The following is a 20772-nucleotide window of genomic DNA, read 5'->3' as shown; positions in this document are numbered from 1 at the left end:
AGCAATAAATAGCAGAAATAAATCCTTACTGCAGGGTTTACAGAGAGTGTTTTTACCCCAAGGAAATCCCAGCATCACAGATTTGCAATGACATTTTGCTGAGAAAGTTTTAAAATTTTTACTTTGTTTTCAAAACACATAGAGAGATGAAGTCATTCTTCGGGGGAACTATAACACCATTTCAAAAACGACATCTATAACTGATTATACAATATATAGTTTGGCACATGTAGTACTTTTTTCAAATTACTTATCTATTAGAAACTCAGTTATGATTCCAGGATTTTAAAGTGTGGGACTTATTTCTTCTAACTTGTCTTAAATTATATGTCCACCAAGAACTTTAAATAAAATTTGGGACAGAAAAATCTAGGTAAATTTGCAATTAACAAACCAAAACCAAACGCCCAAAAAGTGCTTCAAATATTAAGTCTCAGAACTAAACAAACAACAACAAAAGAACTACGGATTCTTATTGGGAGAACAAACTTTTAAATCCCTATATAGCTGATTTACATGTATTATATTCATAATCAAGGAACAGGAATTGTAAAGCATGGTTCATATGTACAGAACTCAATCAACAACCATTTGGGGCACTAGGTTAGATGCTCCCACAGTTCTTTAATCCATTATACCCCATATTTTTAAAATATCATATGACAGTATGATATCATTATAATCTTCAACTCATAAACATTCATTTAGCTCAGTATTAGTTATTTACTAAGTTATTTAATAAGAAGTTTGGGCCAAGATGGAGTTATATTTTAAAATACAAATATTTATATATTCAGAAAAAGATATTCAAATCCCTAAAATACAGAACTCATAGAACTTTTAACATAAAAGTACACCTTAAAAAAACCTGGTTTTAACTTTAATTCTGACTGATAAAAGTATAATTCAGAAAGCACCACTGACCAGTCTTAGACCAGAGTATACAGTTACCATAACGACATCATTATAATCTTCTGAAAAATAAAATCTTTCAGTCAAATCATCTTGGAATACAAATTCAGTAACACCCAAGCAACCCCTCTGCATTCCAGTCATGTTAGTTTTCATGCATAAGCGCCAAGGCAGTAAAAATCACATCTCAAATATTTCTGTGTCCCTAGATTCAAGGCAGTATCTCTAATGGAAACCTAATAACATTTATTAAGTGAGGCTCCAAAATGAGAAAACTAAGTAAAATGGTTTCTAAGATTGCTTCAAATTTCTCAATTTACTCAAAATAATGATGTACAAGGTGTTGAGAAGGAACTTGTTGGAAGCTTATATTCTTTGCAGAATTAAACTTTCTCTCAGTTACTTACTAATTACAAAAGGGAAAAGGTACTCATGATCCGGCGATATGATGGTCACCACCTTAGCCAAGTGATCAGACATCACCAATAACGTCCCACTGAGGCTACATACCTCCTAATGTGATGCAATAATTAGGAAATGCACACCATCACTTGCCAAAACTGTTTAACCTGCATACTAGTTACCTATTGCTGAGTACAAAATTCCCAAAACTTAGCAGCTTGAAAGAATAATAAAAATTTGTTAGCTCTCTCAGTTTCTGTGCATCAGGAATTTAGACGGACCACAGCTGCCTACTCCACTACGCCTAGGGGCCCAGCTAGAAGACAGGAATAATCCGAAGGCCCATTCACTCGCATGTCTGGCCATCAGCTGAGGCCTTAGCTGATGCTGTGTCACATCTCCAGAGGGCCTGGGCTTCCTCAGAATTTGGCAGGTGTGGTCCAAAGGGAAGCATCCCAAGAGTGACTGAGTGAACCTTAAGTCATACGGCATGACCCCCACCTCACTTCACTGGATGGCTGTTTCCAGTCCTTGCCCACATCCAAGGGGAGGGGACCAAGACTCCACCTCTCAACTGGAGGAATGTCAGTCACATAAATATATTCGTGCAGCTATTTTTGGAAGAAACAATCTGCCACAACCTGAATCTGATCACTAGGAAATAACCAAGATGAATTCCCAATGTGGAACATTCAACAAGACAATGTGCCTGAATGCTCCAAAAAATAAACTTCATGAAAGATAAAATAAGATCGGGGGAGACCTTCAAGGTGGTGGAGGGGTAACATGTGGAGATCACCTTCCTCCCCACAGATACATCAAAAATACATCTACATGTGGAACTGCTCCTACAGAACACCTACTGAACTCTAGCAGAAGACCTCAGATTTCCCAAAAGGCAAGAAACTCCCCATGTACCTGGGTAGGGTAAAAGAAAAAGGAAAAAACAGAGACAAAAGGATAGGGACAGGACCTGCACCAGTGGGAGGGAGCTGTGAAGGAGGAAAGGTTTCCACACACTAGGAAGCCCCTTCACGGGCAGAGACAGGGGGTGGAGGGAGGGAAGCTTCAGAGCCGCGGAGGAGAGCACAGCAACAGGGGTGCGGAGGGCAAAGCGCAGAGATTCCCGCACAGAGGATTGCTGCCGACCGGCACTCAGCAGCCCAAGAGGCTTGTCTGCTCACCCGCCGAGGCGGGCAGGGGCTGGGAGCTGAGGCTCCAGCTTTGGAGGTCGGATCCCAGGGTGAGGACTGGGGTTGGCTGGATGAACACAGCCTGCAGGGGGTTAGTGCTCCACCGCTAGCTGGAAGGGAGTCGAGGAAAAAGTCCGGAACTGCCTAACAGGCAAGAGAGCATTATTTCGGAGTGCGTGAGGGGAGGAGATTCAGAGTACCGCCTAAGCGAGCTCCAGAGACGTAGGTGAGCTGCGGCTATCAGCGCAGACAACAGAGACAGGCATGAAATGCTAACGCTGCTGCTGCAGCGTGTGTGCGAGCACAGGTCACTATCCACATCTCCCCTCCCGGGAGCCTGTGCAGCCCGCCACTGCCAGGGTCCTGTGATCCAGGAACAACATCCCCGGGAGAACGCATGGTGCGCCTCAGGCTGCTGCAACCTCATGCTGGCCTCTGCTGCTGCTGCAGGCTCGCCCCGCATTCTTTACCCCTCCCTCCCGCTGGCCTGAGTGAGCCAGAGCCCCCTATTCAGCCGCTACTTTAACCCCGTCCTGTCTGGGCAAAAAACAGACACCGGAAAGCAACCTACATGCAGAGGCGGGGCCAAATCCAAACATGAAGCCCAGGAGCAGTGCAAACAAAGAAGAGAAAGGGAAATCTCTCCCAGCAGCCTCAGGAGCAGGGGATTAAAGCTCCACAATCAACGTGACGTACCGTGCATCTGTGGAATACCTGAATAGACAACGAATCATCCCAAATTGAGGAGGTGGGCTTTGGGAGCACCTGTAGACTTGGGATCTGCTGTCTACGACTGATTTTCTTCTGTTTTATGTTTATCTTACTATAGTTTTTAGCGCTTGTTATCACTGGTGTATTTGTTTTTCGGTTTGGTTGCCCTCTTCTTTCTATTACTTTAAAAAAAATTTTTAATTTTTAATAATTTTCATTTTAATAACTTTATTTTAATTATTTATTTTTTATTTATTTATTACTTTTTTTCTCCCTTTTATTCTGAGTCATGTGGATGACAGGGTCTTGGTGCTCCGGCCGGGTGTTAGGCCTGTGCCTCTGAGGTGGGAGAGCAGAGTTCAGGACATTGCTCCACCAGAGACCTCCCGGCTCCATGTAATATCAAACAGCAAATGCTCGCCCAGAGATCTCCATCTCAACGCTAAGACCCAGCTCCACTCAACAACCAGCAAGATACAGTGCTGGACACCATATGCCAAACAACTAGCAGACAGGAACACAATCCCACCATTAGCAGAGAGGCTGCCTAAAATCATAATAAAGTCACAGACACCCCAAAACACACGACCAGACATGGTCTTTCCCACCAAAAAGACAAAATTCAGCCTCATCCACCAGAACACAGGCACCAGTCCCCTCCACGAGGAATTCTACACAACCCACTGAACCAACCTTACCCACTGGGGGCAGAAACCAAAAGCAATGGGAACTATGAACCTGCAGCCTGTGAAAAGGAGACAACAAACACAGTAAGTTAAGCAAAATGGGAAGATAGAGAAATACACAGGAGATGAAGGAGCAAAGTAAAAACCCACCAGACCAAACAAATGAAGAGGAAACAGGGAGTCTATGTGAAAAACAATTCAGAGTAATGATAGTCAAGATGATCCAAAATCTTGGAAATAGAATGGAGAAAATACAAGAAACATTTAACAAGGACCTAGAAAAACTAAAGAGCAAACAAACAATGATGAATGACACAATTAATGAAACTAAAAATTCTCTAGAAGGAATCAATAGCAGGATAACTAAGCCAGAACGGATAAGTGACCTGGAAGATAAAACAGTGGAAATAACTACTGTAGAGCAGAATAAAGAAAAAAGAATGAAAAGATTGAGGACAGTCTCAGACACCTCTGGGACAACATTAAACGCACCAACTTTCCAATTATAAGAGTCCCAGAAGAAGAACAGAAAAAGAAAGGGACTGAGAAAATATCTGAAGAGATTATAGTTGAAAACTTCCCTAATATGGGAAAGGAAATATTCAATCAAGTCCAGGAAGTGCAGAGAGTCCAATAGAGGATAAATCCAAGTAGAAACATGTCAAGACACATATTAATCAAACTCGCAAAAATTAAATACAAAGAAAAAATTTAAAAGCAGCAACGGAAAAGCAACAAAAAACGTACAAGGGAATCCACATAAGGTTAACAGCTGATCCTTCTGCAGAAACTCTGCAAGCCAGAAGAGAGTGGCAGGACATATTTAAAGTGATGAAAGGGAAAAGCCTACAACCAAGATTACTCTACCCAGCAAGGATCTCATTCAGATTTGATGGAGAAATTAAAAGCTTTACAGAGAAGCAAAAGCTAAAAGAATTCAGCACCACCAAACCAGCTTTACAACAAATGCTAAAGGAACTACTCTAGGCAGGAAACACAAGAGAAGGAAAAGACCTACAATAACAAACCCAAAACAATTAAGAAAATGGGAATAGGAACATATATGTCAATAATTACTTTAAATGTAAATGGATTAAATGCTCCAACCAAAAGACACAGACTGGCTGAATGGATACAAAAACAAGACCCGTATATATGCTGTCGACAAGAGACCTACTTCAGACCTAGGGACACATACAGACTGAAAGTGAGAGAATGGAAAAGGATATTCCATGCAAATGGAATTCAAAAGAAAGCTGGAGTAGTGATTCTAATATCAGACAAAATAGACTTTAAAATAAAGACTATTATAAGTGACAAAGAAGGACACTATATAATGATCAAGGGATCAATCCAAGATATAACAATTGTAAATATTTATGTACCCAACATAGGAGCACCTCAATCCATAATGCAATACTAACAGCCATAAAAGAGGAAATCGACAGTAACAGAATCATAGTACGGAACTTTACCACCCCACTTTCACCAATGGACAGATCAACCAAAATGAAAATGAATAAGGAAACACAAGATTTAAATGACACAGTAAACAGGATGGACTTAATTGATATTTATAGGGCATTCCATCCAAAAACAACAGAATACACTTCCTTCTCAAGTGCTCATGGAACATTCTCCAGGATAGATCATATCTTGGGTCACAAAACAAGCCTTGGTAAATTTAAAAAAATTGAAATCATATCAAGTATCTTTTCTGACCACAACACTGTGAGACTAGATATCGAGTACAGGAAAAAATCTGTAAAAAATACAAACACATGGAGACTAAACAACACACTACTTAATAACCCAGAGGTCAATGAAGAAATCAAAGAGGAAATCAAAAAATACCTAGAAACGAATGACAATGAAAACACGACGGCACAAAACTTATGGGATGCAGGAAAAGCAATTCTAAGAGGGAAGTTTATAGCAATACAATCCTACATTAAGAAACAACAAACATCTCAAATAAACAACCTAACCTTACACCTAAAACAATTAGAGAGGGAAAAACAAAAAAAAACCCAAAATTAGCAGAAGGAAAGAAATCATAAAGATCAGATCAGAAATAAATGAAAAAGAAATGAAGGGAATGATAGAAAAGATCAATAAAACTAAAAGGTGGTTCTTTGAGAAGATAAACAAAATTGATAAACCATTAGCCACACTTATCAGGAAAAAAAGGGAGAAGACTCAAATCAATAGAATTAGAAATGAAAAAGGAGAAGTAGCAACTGACACTGCAGAAATACAAAGGGTCATGAGAGATTACTGCAAGCAACTATATGCCAATAAAATGGACAACCTGGAAGAAATGGACAAATTCTTAGAAATGCACAACCTTCCGAGACTGAACCAGGAAGAAATAGAAAATATGAACAGACCAATCACAAGCACTTAAATTGAAACTGTGATTAAAAATCTTCCAACAAACAAAAGCCCAGGAACACATGGCTTCACAGGCGAATTCTATCCAACATTTAGAGAACAGCTAACACCTATCCTTCTCAAAAACTCTTCCAAAATATAGCAGAGGGAGGAACACTCCCAAACTCATTCTACGAGGCCACCATCACTCTGATACCAAAACCATACAAAGATGTCACAGAAGAAGAAAACTACAGGCCAATATCACGATGAACACAGATGCAAAATCCTCAACAAAATACTAGCAAACAGAATCCAACAGCACATTAAAAGTATCATACACTATGATCAAGTGGGGTTTATCCCAGGAATGCAAGGATTCTTCAATATACGCAAATCAATCAACGTGATACACCATACTAAAAAACTGAAGGAGGAAAACCATATGATCATTTCAATAGATGCAGAAAAAGCTTTCGACAAAATTCAGCACCCATTTATGATAAAAACTCTCCAGAATGTAGGCATAGAGGGAACTTACCTCAACATAATAAAGGCCATAAATGACAAACCCACAGCCAACATCATTCTCAACTGTGAAAACCTGAAACCATTTCCACTACGATCAGGAAGAAGACAAGGTTGCCCACTCTCACCACTATTATTCAACATAGTTTTGGAAGTTTTAGCCATAGCAATCAGAGAAGAAAAAGAAATAAAATGAATCCAAATTGGAAAAGAAGTAAAGCTATCACTGTTTGCAGATGATATGATACTATACATAGAGAACCCTAAAGACGCTACCAGAAAACTACTAGAGGTAATCAATGAATTTGTTAGAGTAGCAAGATACAAAATTAATGCATAGAAATCTCTAGTATTCCTATACTAATGATGAAAAATATTAAAGAGAAATTAAGGAAACACTCCCATTTACCACTGCAACAAAAAGAATAAAATACCTAGGAATAAACCTACCTATGGAGACAAAAGACCTGTATGCAGAAAACTATAAGACACTGATGAAAGAAAGATGACACAAACAGATGGAGGGATACACCATGTCCTTGGATTGGAAGAATCAACATTGTGAAAATGACTATATTACCCAAAGCAATCTACAGATTCAATGCAATCCCTATCAAATTACCAATGGCATTTTTCACAGAACTAGAACAAAAAATTTCACAATTTGTATGGAAACACAAAAGACCCCGAAAAGCCACAGTAATCTTGAGAAAGAAAAATGGAGCTGGAGGCACCAGGCTCCCTGACTTCAGACTATACTACAAAGCTACAGTAATCAAGAGAGTATGGTACTGGCACAAAAACAGGAATATAGATCAATGGAACAGGACAGAAAGCCCAGAGATAAACCCACACACATATGGTCACCTTATTTATGATAAAGGAGGCAAGAATATACAAGAGAAAAGACAGTCTCTTTAATAAGTGGGATTGGGAAAACTGGACAGCTACATGTAAAATAAAGAAACTAGAACACTCCCTAACACCACACACAAAAATAAACTCAAAATGTATTAAAGACCTAAATGTAACATCAGACACTACAAAACTCTTAGAGAAAAACCTAGGCAGTACACTCTATGACATAAATCACAGCAAGATACTATTTGATCCACCTCCTAGAGAAATGGAAATAAAAACAAAAACAAACAAATGGAACCTAATGAAACTTAAAAGCTTTTGCACAGCAAAGGAAACCATAAACAAGATGAAAAGACAACCCTCAGAATGGGAGAAAATATTTGCAAATGAAACAATGGACAAAGGATTAATCTCCAAAATTTACAAGCAGCTCATGCAGCTCAATATCAAAAAAAACAAACAACCCAATCCCAAAATGTCAGAAGACCTAAATAGACATTTCTCCAAAGAAGATATACAGATTGCCAACAAACACATGAAAGGATGCTCAACATCACTAATCATTAGAGAAATTCAAATCAAAACTACAATGATGTATCAACTTACACTGGTCAGAATGGCCATCATCAAAAAATCTACAAACAATAAATGCTGGAGAGGGTGTGGAGAAAAGGGAACCCTCTTGCACTGTTGGTGGGAATGTAAATTGATACAGCCACTATGGAGAACAGTTTGGAGGTTCCTTAAAAATCTAAAAATAGAACTACCATACGACCCAGCAATCCCACTACTGGGATATACCCTGAGAAAACCATAATTCAAAAAGAGTCATGTAACACAATGTTCATTGTAGCTCTATTTACAATAGTCAGGACATGGAAGCAACCTAAGTGTCCGATGTATGGATAAAGAAGATGTAGCACGTATATAGAATGGATTATTACTCAGCCATAAAAAGAAACGAAATTGAGTTATTTGTAGTGAGGTGCATGGACCGAGAGTCTGTCATACAGAGTGAAGTAAGTCAGAAAGAGAAAAACAAATACCATATGCTAACACATATATATGGAATCAAACAAAAAAAAAATAAATGTTTCTGAAGAACCTAGGGGCAGGACAGGAATAAAGATGCAGATGTAGAGAATGGACTTGAGGACACGAGGAGGGGAAAGGTAAGCTGGGACAAACTGAGAGAGTGGCATTGACATATATACACTACCAAAAGTAAGATAAATAGCTAGTGGGAAGCAGCTGCATAGCCCAAGGAGATCAGCTCGGTACTGTGTGACCACCTAGAGGGGTGGGATAGGGAGAGTGGGAGGGAGACGCAAGAGGGAGGGGATATGGGGATATATGTACACATATAGCTGATTCACTATGTTATACAGCAGAAACTAACACAACAATGTAAAGCAGTTATACTCCAATAAAGATGTTAAAAAGAGAGAGAGAGAGAGAGAGAGAGAGAGAGAGAGATGGGGCATGTCCTAGATCTGTCCAATAGAACTTTCTGTGATGATGAAAATATTGTCCAGGTGTGCTGTACAACGGAGTAGCTATTAGCCACACGTGGCTACTGAGCACTTGAAATGTAGCCAGTGTGACTGAGGAACTAAATTTTACATTTTATTCCATTTTCATCTATTTAAATTTAAATAGGGAATTCCCTGGCAGTCCTGTGTTTGGGACTCTGCACTTTCACTGCCGAGGGTCCAGGTTCGGTTCCTGCTCGAGGAACTAAGATTCTGCAAGATGCGCTCTGTGGCCAAAAAAGAAAAAAAAGATCTCACCACAAAATAAAAATTATATCTATGTGAACAGATGGATGTTAACTAACCTTGCTGCAGTAATCATTAAAATAAATAAAGAAATTTAAATAGTCAGATGTAGCTAGTTGCTACCAGGTACAGATCAGAGGAGGCCTGTCCTGAAGAGACAGCATACCAAATGCAATAAATCTGCCTTGATAGTTCCTAGCTCAAACAAACAGAAAACAAACAAAAAGGCTATGTAAGGCAGCTGGAAAAATTTTAAAATGGACTACACAGTTAATGATAAGATTGAATCAATGTTAAAAATTTTAGTAAAAAAATGATATTGTGGTTATGTAGGAGAATGTCCCTGGTTTTAGGAGATACATAATCAGTGATGAAATATCTTGATGACTACAATTTACCATGAAAGAGGGGCGAAGAGCATTAATGGGTGTATGTATATATATATATAATGTATATATATCTACACACAGAGAAAATATAGGTACATATACATTCACACAAAAAAAACATATATATGGTGGGAGGAAGAGGGGAAAAAAGTAAATTCAAATGTGGTAAAGTAGGGCTTCCCTCATGGCGCAGTGGTTGAGAGTCCGCCTGCCGATGCAGGGGACGTGGGTTCGTGCCCCGGCCCGGGAAGATCCCACATGCCACGAAGCGGCTGCGCCCGTGAGCCATGGCGGCTGAGCCTGCGCGTCCGGAGCCTGTGCTCCGCAACGGGAGAGGCCACAACAGTGAGAAGCCCGTGTACCGCAAAAAAAAAAAAAAATGTTGTAAAGTGCTCAAAATTGGTAAATTTGGATGAAGCATATATGCGTGTTCATTGTACTCTTCAACTTTGCTATAGGTTTAAAAATTTTCTAATAAAAAGATGTAAGGGAATTAAATTCTTCTCCTTCTCTAATACCTATTATACTTCTTATATAAACTATATTATTAAAATTAGCTTATGGTTTCATATTTTATGACTTGGTATTTTATATCCCCTACATTTTCACAGTAAACAAGAGTGCTATAATGTACCAAAACTGTCCCAATTAGTTGATTAACTAATTAAGTTTAAAAAGGAACATTTGTTAATTCAATTGGGAAGCAGAATTATTTCTCATCAAATAAAGTTATATCATGCTTTTAATGTAGCAATTAGCTATATTTTCACAATCTGATTCAACACAGAACTGATTTTTGGCAATAAAGAAACATAATGAGGTTCTATTGTATTTAATATTTACCAATTAAGAAATATACCAGCATCAACAAGTTAAACCTTTATATAATAAAAAAAATTCTTTGCCTTTTTTAAATTTCAGGAGGCAAAACAGAATTCCAATTGTGTTTTCACTATGAAAATTATGGTTAGTTGTTTCTGATATAGGCTTATGTTATATTTTAAAATAGAAAGATAGGATTTTTATTTTTAAGAATCAGGTCATAATCATACCTGGACAGAAGGGAAAATGGGTGTGTATGCTAATAACATCCGATAGTGATATCTGACCAGGTTCAGACAGTAAACTTTCCAAGTCGGTAATAAAAAAAGGCAAGGCAGTGAAAGATGGGATACAATATTTAACAACCTAAAGGATGGCACATCTGGATCAGTTCCAGACTAAGCGGAGAGACCGCACAGATGAGAGAGACTGGAGGATGCAGAAACAGCCTGACCACTGCCTTAGTCTCCCAGCAATGGATCTCTGGGGAAGGAGCAGGGTTGACACACAAGGCAACCTACCATCCTGCACCACAGTGATTGTGCTGACTTCACAAAAAGGGGCCTCTGCTCCTTAATGGAAAACACACAGAAACTGTCAACTTTAAACGGTATTTGTAAGGGGAATTACGCAGCTCTCAACTAGATGATAAAACTAGAAGAAAGATAAACTCACCAGGATATATAGGCACGTACTACATAGCATGCTCTTTTCTCCATCCCATTTCAGCATGGAATCAAATTTTAGTGTAGTTCTTCAATACCATAATGCCAACTGTCCAGTTTAGACTTCAGAGTCACAAATTCCAGACTCATTTCACACACAGTGCATACCTATCCCAGGCCTCCTCCACTTATTTGTGTCCCCACAATTTTTTATTTTTATTTATTTTTATTTTTTTGCGGTACACGGGCCTCTCACCGCCGTGGCCTCTCCCGTTGCGGAGCACAGGCTCTGGACGCGCAGGCCCAGCGGCCATGGCCCACAGGCCCAGCCGCTCCGCGGCATGTGGGATCCTCCCGGGATGGGGTACGAACCCATGTCCCCTGCATCGGCAGGCGGACTCTCAACCACTGCGCCACCAGGGAAGCCCGTCCCCACAATTTTTTACTAGAGTATACTAAAATTATTTATCTTCCAAGTAGAGTTCTTGCTACTGTGAAAACAAACCATGACTTAACTCATTTTTAAATTCACAACACTCAGCAGGGTATTTGTACAGAGCTAGAGTATAAAAAATATTTTATCAGAAAAGTCAGAAGTAGCTAGATGGAAGGTTAAGAGATTTTCTGTTCAACTCAACAAGGTTCAAGGCAAAACCAAATTTTTAAAATATCCCAGGATCAGTAGGAGACAGGCCAAATATCAGACAACAGCTATTAGGACCAAGGATTGATTTTACATAAACTGTAAAACCTTTGAAGACCTTTTCTCTGTATAAGTCTATGATTGCAAGTCATAAGGATTATATTTTCTGGGTTTGGTAAATCTTCAACTGCATAAAGTAATATCCGTATTTCAGAAGCAAGGAATTATACTTCATCAATTTACCACTTTCCAATGAATACCCAAGTATGATGTCAGTAATTCTAAGGTGCTAGATCCTAGAGAAAACAGTTCAGTGTGGATAATCTGACTAAATCTTGACCTCTTCTTCCTCTAAGCTCTCATATTGAGGTATAAGGTTTCATACTTTCTAGGGAATGAGGTTCTATTATAAATAACTCATTGAAAAGTAAGTACTATCTACAACCGTTACAACTAATCATCATCAATGCCGAGTGCAATATTATTCTCTTAAAAAATTCTCCAAAAAGAGAAGATCATTAATCATTTTCCATTAAATTATTTCATATTAAAAGTCAGAAACATCCTTTTCTGTAAACTGAGGTTAAGCCATATTTAGTGATACCGATCAGGTTATAATTAAGCTTAGGAGCTCTTTAAGTTATGGGGTCACAGCCAATTTAGAATTCCAAGAGAAATAAAAAAAAAAAGCAGATATAATTTTTAAGATTTAAAAGCTTTTTCAATTCACAAATCAAAACTCTGTCAGCCAGACTTTCCTTAACAATAGGAACAGGAAACGATACCTAGATGAACTAAAATAAGCTTTTCCCCTGAAGATTAATGCTTAGTAATGTATTGCTTCACTTTAAAAGTTATCAGAATACAATAAACTATAGAATACAAGTAAAAGTCTCATGCACAAATACTTCCTGGGGACATGGGTATGACTCCAGACTTGTCTTAAGCCCATATCAACTGCTGATTTCTACATCCATCTCAAATAGATGTTAGAGCAGTCAAGTGTTAACAAGAGTTTGAAAAAAACCTCTTCCTGGGGAAAAAGAGAAAGAAAAAAAAGGAAAGGGAAAAAAAGAGCCCCCCCTACAAAAAGAGAGAGAGAATAAAGGATTAGAAAATTACACCCTTCAATCAGCTTTCAGTAAGAAAAAAAATGGTTGTTTTAGTTTTTTAATTATTAGAAAAAATGTATGAGACATGAAAATTATTGGGGGTGAGGAAGGAAGAAATAAGTAACAGGAGGCCTACAAAAATTGAAGAAACAAATTTCTTCAGAAAAGCAAGAAGTGAGGTAATTAGTATTACAAACAAGTGATTTTCAAGTGTCTACAGGGAGCTTAAGGAATTACAAGCCTTCTATAAGGAAAGAGTATTTTTGGTTTTAGATATATATATCTACCTGCAGAGAAAAAGCATTACAGAGAAATGAATACTCTTCAGTTATTTGTTTCAGTGTTAAAAACAAAAAGTTAAAGAAGAAAAGAATGTGATGATGCTCTTGGATTGGAAGAATTAATATTGTTAAAATGGCCACACCACCCAAAGCAATCTACAGATTTAATGCAATCCCTATTAAAATGCTCAGGACATTTTTCAAAGAACTAGAACAAATAATCCTAAAATTCATATGGAATGACAAAAGACCCCAAATTTCCAAAACAATCTTGAGAAAAAAGAACAAAGCTGGAGGTATCATCCTCCCTGACTTCAGACTATACTGCAAAGCTACAGTAATCAAAACAGCATGGTACTGGCACAAAAACAGACACATAGATCAATGGAACAGAATAAAGAGCCCAGAAATGAACCCATTCACTTAGGGTCAATTAATCTACAACAAAGGAGGCAAGAATACACAATAGAGAAAAGACAGTCTCTTCAACAAGCGGTGCTGGGAAAACTGGACAGCTACATATAAATCAATGAGATTAGAACATTTCCTCACACCATATACAAAAATAAACTCAAAATGGATTAAAGACCTACACGTAAGGCCTAAAACCATAAAACTCCTAGATGAGAACATAGGCAGAACACTCTTTGACATAAATCACAGCAATATTTTTTGGATCTATCTCCTAAGGCAAAAGAAATAAAAGCAAAAAACAAACAAACAAAAAAAACAAATGGGACTTAATTAAATTTCACAGCTTCCTCACAGCAAAGGAAACCATCAACAAAACAAAAAGACAACCAATGGAATTGGAGAAAATATTTACAAATGATACGACCGACAAGGGTTTAATGCCCAAATATATAAACAGTCCATACAACACAAAATCAAAAAAAAAAAAAATGATAGGGCTTCCCTGGTGGCGCAGTGGTTGAGAGTCCGTCTGCCGATGCAGGGGACACGGGTTCGTGCCCCATCCCGGGAGGATCCCACATGCCACGGAGCGGCTGGGCCCATGAGCCATGGCCGCTGAGCCTGCGTGTCCGGAGCCTGTGCTCCACAACGGGAGAGGCCACAACAGTGAAAGGCCCGCATACCGCAAAAAAAAAAAAAAAGATAATAAATAACACAATCAAAAAATAGGCAGATGACCTGAATAGGCATTTTTCCAAAGAAGACATACAGATGGCTAACACGCACATGAAAAAATGCTCAACATCGCTAATTATTAGAGAAATGCAAATCAAAACCACAATGAGATATCACCTCACACCTGTCAGAATGACTGTCATCAAAAAGTCTACAAGTAACAAATGTTGGCGAGGATGTGGAGAAAAGGGAACACTTGTATTCTGTTGGTGGGAATGTAAATTGGTAGGTCACTATGGAAAACAGCATGGAAGTTCCTCATAAAACTAAAAATAGAACTAACATATATGATCCAGCAATTCCACTTCTGGGTTTATATCGGAAGAAAATGAAAACACTAATTTGAAAAGATCCATGCACCCTAATGTTAATAGCAGCACTATTAACAATAGCCAAGAAATAGAAACAACCCAAGTGTCCATCAACAGACAAATGGATAAAGAAGATGTGGTGTGTATAGACACACACACACAGGAATATTAGCCATAAAAAAGAATGAAATTCTGACATTTGCAGCAATGTGGATGGACCTAGAGATTATCATATTAAGTGAAGTCAGACAGACAAAGACAAATATCATATGGTATCACCTATATGTGGAATCTAAAAAAAATGATACAAATGGGGCTTCCCTGATGGCGCAGTGGTTGGGGGTCCGCCTGCTGATGCGGGGGACGCAGGTTAGTGCCCCAGTCCAGGAGGGTCCCGCATGCCGTGGAGCGTCTGGGCCCGTGGGCCATGGCCGCTGGGCCTGTGCGTCTGGAGCCTGTGCTCCAGAGCGGGCGGGGCCGCAGCGGTAAGAAGTCCGCGTACCACAAAAAAAAAAAAAAAAAAAAAAAAAGATACAAATGAACTTATTTACAAAACAGAAACAGACTCACAGATATAGAAAACAAACTAGCGGTCATCAGTGAGGAGAGGGAAGTGGGAAGGGGCAGGTTAGGGGTAGGGGACTAAGAGATACAAATGACTCTGTACAAAGTAGACAAGCAACAAGGATATATTGCACATGACAAGGAATAATAGCCATTATCTTGGAATAACATTTAATGAAGTATAAACTGTAAAAATATTGAATATGTTGTACACCTGACACTAATATAGTATTGTAAGTCAACTATACTTCAATTAAAAAAAATAAAAAGAACGTGACAATGACCATGAGACCCTTGTCCTAGTTAAAAGCTATATGCAATCTATTTTAATCCAGGCTTAAACTTATGAAATAAGACTCCCTGGGGTCATGCAGACATATATCTAGCTTGATTCTCTGAAACAGGCAAAACTATTCAATCATTACTACCAAATGGAATTAGTTAAATTCTTTAACTATTCATAACATTTCCTCTAACTCTAAACACCAGTTCACATTTTAAGATATTCAGATTTATACTTTTCACAAATGCTACAAACCAGTCAAATAGTAATCTCTGGTTTTTAAATACATATATTGATTACAAATCAACAGTGGCAATGGTGATGATGATGGAGAAAAATAATGACAGCAGCCAACATTTTGGGTGAAGAACAAGAGACTGCATGATTGCCTCTTATATTCCATTCAAAAACTAACAGTGTGTTTATAGGGTCAAGGAAAACCCAAAGAATATGGTTTACCATATACACAGGCTAATGAGAAGTTTACAAAGTAGAAGGAGAATGAGATATGAATAGAATCAAGAGCGGTCAGGTCTACTTTTTTCACAAAGTAATTTTATAGAAACAGACTGGTTCTACTGAGGTCTGGTGAATACTGCTCACCAATGGTATTTTATGCAAAGAAACAGAAACAAAATTTGTTTCTGCTATAAAATTTATTTTGAAGCTTTCTTTTCTAAAGCCACAGACTGTACACAGGACAAAGCCATTAAACGGCAGAGAAGAGTGGTTCCTCCTTTAAGGACATCCTGCTGAATGGAAGACACTGAAGTTCACAATATCAGGTCAGTCCTAGGCCATAAGAAAGTACTTTATACCAACATTGTTAGCTTCTCTATTCTTCATAACGGTGAACGAAGTGCCCTATTTTTCAAATACATTTCTTAAAAGTTTTATACTCACCCACCTCCCCCAAAACTAAATACTTGTTTCGAACTGTGATGTCCTGTTCTCTGCTAAACATAGTTGTTATAATAAGGAAATTGAAGTGGTTGGTGGCTATAGCTCTCCTTCCAGGAATACCTGTCAAAAATACCCGTTTGTCAGTTTCAAGCTGTCTGGAAATCTATTTTCCCAAGTGGCTTTCACAAAGTAAAAGCATTTCAAGTGCAAAAACTGCGTGATAGAATTATCTTTCCGCAGAGGACAAAAGCTGGGTATTTGTTGCTTGTTATTTTACAAATAAAGCTCTCCACTCAATTTAGGACGATATAAATAAATTATAAGTATTACCTTAAAAACCAGAATCATACTACTCTTCCATTGAAGTCAAGAACTGACCTAAATTAAAATCAAGGCCTTGTAAAATATTACAGTTAGAAGGAGTCTTGGAGATATCCATTTTTTAAGACTGTTCTGAATTATACAACTAACTTTTGAATAATCCTGGGAAAATAGGGGAAGATGGAATTTTAAGAGCAGAGGTAATACAGTTTCCCAGCAGGTCGTACAAACTTGAGTATGCTGTGTTTACCAAATATTAATTAAAGAATACCACTTTAAGGTTGGGTTCTTAATACTTTAAAATTATCAGAGAAAAAAATTTTTTCAATGTTAATATTAATATTAAGCAAATACAATCTCTTTCCATCATAGTAGTGATTTAGCTCTCCACACACAACCACACAGGAAAAAACTCTCTTTGCTAGACCTTATAGGTGGATGGCTAACATTAAACAATAGTGACAGCTTCTCTTGAAGTCATATTAACAATGACACCAGGGAAAATATGATACAATAGTGAAAAAAAGACAAAAGGAGGTGGTCTGGCACTCTCTGCAGGTTTTCCAGGTTTACACACCTTTTGATTCTGTAAAAAAAGAAATAGGGAAAAACTAAAGGGATCAAAACCATTTCCTATACACATACTATTTGAAGCAGACTATACTTTTGTTTTATAGATGAAATTAAAATCACCTGAGCATTTAAAATAGCAAAATAAAAACTAGGCACAAGTACACTTATTCACAATTGCAGTGGCAAAAAGTTCTCTGTAAGATATTTAAATTCTTTGTGAAGATATCCCATTTATTTCCATATGCCCGCAAGTTAAACCAATGTCTCTCTTTGTCACCCCATAAGATCTCACTTTATGTTCCATTAATCAAGACTGCATGAACTTACTGCTAAAAGGAGTTCTCTTTCTATAGAATGATGTTAGCAAAATAAACTGATGTATGCTTATCAAAAAGCATGCAAAATACGAGAGATAGGCACATATTACAAGTCATTTTTCCATCATTAACAACACAAAATAGCAATTCTACTTCTGTATATTTTATTGACAGACTCATTAAAATAAATGTCACACTTGGTATATATGTATAAGGAAGAAATAAATGAAAAATATACTTTCATGGAAACATTTAAGAGAATTCTTCAAAATTTTAAGTAAAACAAGCAAACCAGCATTGTGGTTATCAATCAACTTTCAAACATTTAAACAAATATAGTATAAGACACCACTGAACACAAAAATTAGAATAAAACATTTCCACAGAAATATCTTAAGTTTCATATCTGGAAAGCAAAATACTTTTAAGACATTAACACATAAGATGCATTTATAATTTAAAATAGTCTCTATAAAATTATTCCACACGTCATGAGAATGTTAAAGATTCAGTTGAATTTCTTCTCAAACAATGAACATCCCTAAATAGTAACCATGTTTTCAGTCCTTTGTCTAATGCTAGCATACACCAGAATCTGAGTGCAGAGCAAGATAAATTGAACACAGTACAAAAATTTCCTGAGCATTCTGACCAAAGCCATGTTTCTTTATTTTTCAAATGTTTTTTGCAATTACACTTGTTTTACTTTCAGCAGCTGAATAGTACCCAAAATAGTTCCACTGTCATAATTATTTATAATTTTCATATTCTTAATTGGACTTTATTCATTATAAAAACCTGGATTGAGAATCACTTAGTAAATAATACTCTAACAAGCAATAGTGAACCCAATTCATTTTACCAAAGAAAACTGCAAAATAAATTAGAAAAAAACCCCAAAAGAATGGATAGCATTATTCATACTATTAAAAATACTCACAATTATCACAGAGCTTGCTAAAAACAACGTGCTGAAGGGCTGCTTTTGAGGGCATTTTCAGGAGGGTTTGGTTAGTAAAAGTATCTGAAAGATCTCATTGTCTTATTCATAGGTTGGCATTTTATACAAACCTTGAAAACTGTCCTCTAATGACAGGAACGGATAGAAAAGAAAGTGTCAAATCGAAATACTCTCACCTCTGTTGGCCTTTACATCAAGAGTTCAGTTTCTTCATGGAGTAAGTTATAAAACTCTACCACAATGGCTCACTTATTAAATCTGTGAGATGTTTAAAGGGAATAATCATAGCCCACATTTGAAAACTGAGAACTTGAAAAAGAGGCGTGTTTGCCAGAGGTTTTATCCTAAATGACAGAGTACATTCTGATGGTCTCCATGATTAAACTTTTTCAGAGTACTTCAATGTAGGCTCAGTAAAAACTGTGGCCATTATATAATTTTCCTTTTCAGATTTGGGAGTTGAGGTGCTATTGATATAAAACTCATGATGAAATATACAGGACAGAGATTCATTTATTTCACCATTTAACAAACATATAGAGTAAGCTTTTATCACACATAAAAATCACCGCTCTAGACCTTGTGGTCCAGCCAGAAGTAAAAATCAGATATGGAGTCTATGGAGTCAGATAGGGAGAAGGTAAATACCCGGTGGCAGGTAAGACATACGTATATAAATTACAGTACACAGTACACAACAGAAGTTAGTGCCAAAGAGATCCTGAGAAAACAACTTGGAGGGTTGCAGGGGCAGTAGGGGGAGGGTTTACCTGGGAAGGTAAAGATTATTCCATAATGGCGCAGAATAAATTTGCCAAAAGATAGAATAGATTTGCATATGGAGATAAGGGCAAAAGACATTCCAAGTAAAGAGGGAAGAGAGATACTAGGGTATCTAGTATCTCTAGATACTAGAGATACTAGGGTATCTAGGGTAGAGAAATGCGAGAGACTGAAGAATTCAGGGGCAAGTGCATAGTACTTCAGTTTGGCTAACCAGTCATTTATAAGGAAAGAGAGAAGTAAGGCTAAAGTAAAAATGAAAGGAAGTAACCAGGTTATGGAGGGCCTAGGCTGAATCTTCTGTTGGCAGTTCTTTAAGGACTGCCCTGACATAGTATGAGCTCGGCTTTAGCGAAACTGAACTGGAAGTAGCAATTAGAATGAATTGAAATAGGATGGAAGCAAATGTAGAGATCGTTTAGGAGGTAATAGCTTAAGAAAACATTTAAGTAGCCCTAAAATAGTGAATGTAGGGCAGACAGGGCAGAGGCAAGGATTAACTTTAATGTGAAAGTAGCAGGAGTTGGCCACCAATTGGATATGGCAGGCAAAGGAGAAGGGGTCAAAGATGCGTTCTTCTAATGCGCTAGAAATTCTCCATGGCATTGAATTATTTCTGAAGCTAACTCACTGTAAGAATTATTTGTACCAGTATTGAGAGCTAATTTCAAAATACAAAGAGGGAAAGAAACATATTTTGTATAATTTAATCATGACCTTAAATGAGATATCATAAGGAAGTGATCCCAAATTCCATCACTATTTTTTCCTTTCTTTTTTCCTCTAAACTTTTGGAAACGAATTAGAGAAAACATGCCTGTCATATACAAGTCCTTCAACTGACAAGGTAACACAAAACTTAAGGGTCATCCAATCATAACTTTCCTTTTGAATTCCAGGCAATAAGCCACTGAACACAAGAGTAAGTTTTGCCCAAAGGCCAAGTGAGGGTTGGAACAAGTACAGGGCTAGCACTCTGGGTGGACAAGCTTTGCTCTCTAGAGAGATGTGGATTCAGATCAACTCCCTGTCAAAACAAAGGAGCTCGACTTTTGGACATGAACCAAGGTGCAAGTCCGAGTCCCAGAAACCCACAATAGTACTTTGTCACTAGCAAGACCAAACTATCCCATGAAATCTGGCTGAGCAAGCTTTTGTCCTTAATGCTTTCTACCTTCTTGCTTTGATTTTAGAACATTTTACCACCAGTCTCTAACTCTTTTTTAATTTCAGCCAAGTCACTTTAGATGA

Source organism: Phocoena phocoena, chromosome 11 (assembly GCF_963924675.1).
Source record: "Phocoena phocoena chromosome 11, mPhoPho1.1, whole genome shotgun sequence".
Lineage (NCBI taxonomy): Eukaryota > Metazoa > Chordata > Mammalia > Artiodactyla > Phocoenidae > Phocoena > Phocoena phocoena.
The sequence above is the reverse complement of the archived record's forward strand: the minus strand, read 5'-3'. Positions refer to the sequence as shown.